The following is a 3,935-nucleotide window of genomic DNA, read 5'->3' as shown; positions in this document are numbered from 1 at the left end:
CAAACTTTATATAATTACACTTTTTCCCTATTCTCAACTATAAATACCCCCTCATTCTTTCATTTTTACTCACCAATTCATCAATCTCTCTCAATCTCTCTACTATAATTGCTTATTTTATTGTTGAAATTTCGTGAAAAATTGTGAAGTTGGTGAATTGAAGTATTCAAATCTTCAACGATTTTCAATTTTCAAGAAGTTGTTCGGCAATTCGGTAAACGCGTTCCAACTCTTAAGTTTTAATATTATAGTTTTGTTAGTTTTATTTAGTATAATTATAATTAATATGGCATTTTCTTTGAAAAATATTTTTGGTGGTAAGGGTAAAGCTAAAACTGGTGAAAGTAGTGACCAACCTACTACCCTTCCCCCGGCTCCCCGACCCAGACCTGGTAGACGTCCTACTGCTCCTATTATTCTTGATAGTGATAACCCCTGTTTTCAATTTTCCGATAGTCAATTTTGCCATAATGTTGCACCAGGTCAAAATTTAGATGATGAAACTATGAATGCTCTTTATCCTAACCAAACTATCTTTGAAAATGATGAGGAAAATGAGGATGAAGATGAAACCCAACCGGATTTAGATGATACACCTACTAGTCCTTTTAATAACCCAACTGATGTACCGCCCGACCCACCTGTAGAAACCCCTAGTTTTAATAGACAACCTCCTAAACGCCTAGAAACATCATTAGTTTGGAATTTTTTTACTCAAGTAAGAGAACAAAATAAGGCTAAGTGTAAAACATGTGGGAAATTACTGGCGCATAAATATACTGGAGACCGTAGCAGCACGTGTAGTTTGACTAGGCACATAAAAACACACCCTAGAGATAAAGTTAGATATTTACAAATGAAAGCGCAGCTAGAGGGACACGTGTAGATTTTGCGGATAGCCCTAGTACAGGTTCAAATCTAGTTCAACCAGGAATTAACACTGTGACCGGAGCTATTTTATATTACGATCCAAATAGAGATCGTGAAGAATTAGCAAAGATGGTTACCGTTATGTGCTTACCCTATTCTTTTCCTTCTAATCCTAATTGGGTGCATTATATTAGAAGAGTTTTTAATCCTACTTATAAAGGTTGGCCTCGCGCAACAGTTAAGAGCGATATTTATAAATATAAACATGAATATGAACAATATTTGCGGTATTTATTTACTCATATAACTAATCGGATTTCTATTACTACTGATATTGGTAGAAGTGGTAATGATTGTGATTATCGAACTGTTACAAGTCATTGGATAGATGAGGAGTGGACAATGCAAAAACGCATTATTGCGTATAGAATAATTAATTCATGTCACACAGGTAAGTTTATAGCTAACACTGTTGCAGATATTTGTAGATATTTTTGCTTTAGAGATAAAATAATGGCAATTTCTATGGATAATGCTTCTAGTAACACTAGTGCTATAGGCATACTTACAACAACACTAAATCCTGCATTTAGGAATATATTCCATGTTAGATGTATTTGTCATATTTATCATTTAATTGTCGGTGATGGTATGCGAATTTTAAATTTAGAAATTGAAAAGGTTAGAATGGCTCTTAATTGGCTTTTTTATTCAAACCGTAGAAGTAGACTTAGAGAATATTTTAAAAAATGTGATGAATATGGCCTTAGAGAAAGAAAGGTTCCTAAAGCTTGCCCGACTAGATGGAATTGTATGTACGAAAGTTTAGTAGTTGCATATGAATATAGAAACTCAATTAATGCAACGTTTAATGCTCGGGTAGGTGGTGAGGATGATGATGAAATGCTTACTACTCAAGATTGGACGAATGTTAAAATTCTTATAGATTTTTTTGAACATTTTCAAATTGCTACAAATGCATTTTCTGGGCAATATTATCCTACTATTTCAAACTGTTTAGTTTATATTGCAGCACTATGTGATTTGTTTGTTGAATTTCCGGAGGGTGGAGAAATTTATCAACTTGCTATAAATGAAATAAAAGAAAAATTTAAAAAAGATTTTTTCCTTATCCCTCCTATTTATGGTGTTGCTGCAATGTTAAATCCTACAATGAAATTAGGAGGTCCTCATTTTTGGTACTCAAATATTTATAAGGCTTTAGATCTTTCAAATGAGGAATTTGCTACACTTGCAGATGCAAAAGACTCAATTAAAATCAATGCTCAAACAATTTATAATGATTATCAACTTGCCTTAGAGCATGCTAGGCCAAATGTTCCAACCCCTACTTCGTCTAGTTCACAATCGTCTAAAAGAGCTGCGGGCTTAAAAGCACTTAAATCTTGGACGGAGTTCAGGGGTTCTCAAGGTGATAATTATGATGAAACTTCACATCTAAATGAGCTTCAAGTTTATTTGTCGCAGGGACTTGAAAAGGAGAATCCAGATGGCACTTTTGATCTTTTGGAATGGTGGAAGGCAAGGGAAAAACATTTTCCGGTTCTTGCAAGGATGGCTCGGGATATTTTATCTATTCAAGCTTCAATTGTTGCATCAGAGAGCGCTTTCAGTCAAGCAAGACTTTAAATAGGTGATCATGGAGCGTCAATGAGGGAGAGCTTGGAAAAATCTGTACTGTTCAGAGATTGGATCCGCTCGGAAAGAAGAAACTTTGGAATTGCGGAATCACAACCGGCGATAGATGAAGCTTATGAAGAAATGATGGCGGAACTTGCGGAGGATGCTGCTTCGCCCGGAAGTGGTGATGAACAAGCTTCTTTTCCACCACCACCAACGCAACCTCCTCCGAACCTTGAAGGATTTATGAAATTTGTTAGAGATACAATGTAGATTATGGTGTAACTTGTATTTTGGCATATCTTCTTTTAGTTTTTTTCCCTTTTAATGGTGGTATTAGTACCTTGTTGTGCTCATTCCATTGGGAGGAGGAAGACTAAGAAAGATATGCCATTTTTGGTAATAAAAATTATAAGACATGCCCTTGAATATCTTTTTGCAATATTTTTTTGTCTTTAACTTGCAATTATTTATAAGCTATAATATATATACATAACATACAATATATACTACAAGAAAATATATAAGGGAATATATATACATAACATACAATATATACTACAAGAAAATATATAAGGGAATATATATACATAACATACAATACATACTACAAGAAAATTTCTATATATATATATATACTATACTAGTATACTATATATACTACAAAACAAGATTTTTCAAAATTCAAAATGAGGGCCCCACCCCCAATGACCACCAACGACCATATTGCACAAATAGCCATTTTTTTTCAATTTACAAAACTAACTTTCTCTAACACTATACATACCCCCTCCCTCTTCTTCATTTCAATACTCAATACTCATTTCTCAATCTAAACTTCTCTCAATCTCTCAATCTCCAATTTTCAAGACTTCAAGTCTCAGTCTTAATTTTCAAGTTACAACATGTCTCGTTCGGAAAGAGTGCGCTTATTTGTTTCGCACTACTATTAAGTGCTTGAAGAAAATAAAGAAGGCCAAATATTAAAATGTAAGAACTGTGGAAGAGTCTTAAATTTTCGTTCAGGGTGTACCACAGGCATTTTAAGGAGGCATATAACGCATTGTGTTGATGATATTTATCCGCAAATTCGTCTTTAAGATTTTTCAACAATTTGTATTATTTTAAAATTATTAGACGTATTTATGCTTCATGTTGTACTTTCTTATTAATTTATTATGCATGGCAATTTAGTTTTACTATTGTTTTGTTATTTTACTTTTTCGTCAAGCACTTTAATAATTAGATTTCTACATATATATTACATATATATTTTTTATGTAACCATGATATGGTTTACAAGAAATTGCCTTAAACAAAAAAAATTTTAAAAAAAAACGAAAATAAAAAAGCCCGTTAGGCCCGCTAAGCCCACGAGCCCGGGTCGTTTAGCCTAGGACCATATGGGCTTAGGCCCGTCATGG

Source organism: Nicotiana tabacum, chromosome 11, assembly GCF_000715075.1.
Source record: "Nicotiana tabacum cultivar K326 chromosome 11, ASM71507v2, whole genome shotgun sequence".
NCBI classification, from domain to species: Eukaryota; Viridiplantae; Streptophyta; class Magnoliopsida; order Solanales; family Solanaceae; genus Nicotiana; species Nicotiana tabacum.
The sequence above is the reverse complement of the archived record's forward strand: the minus strand, read 5'-3'. Positions refer to the sequence as shown.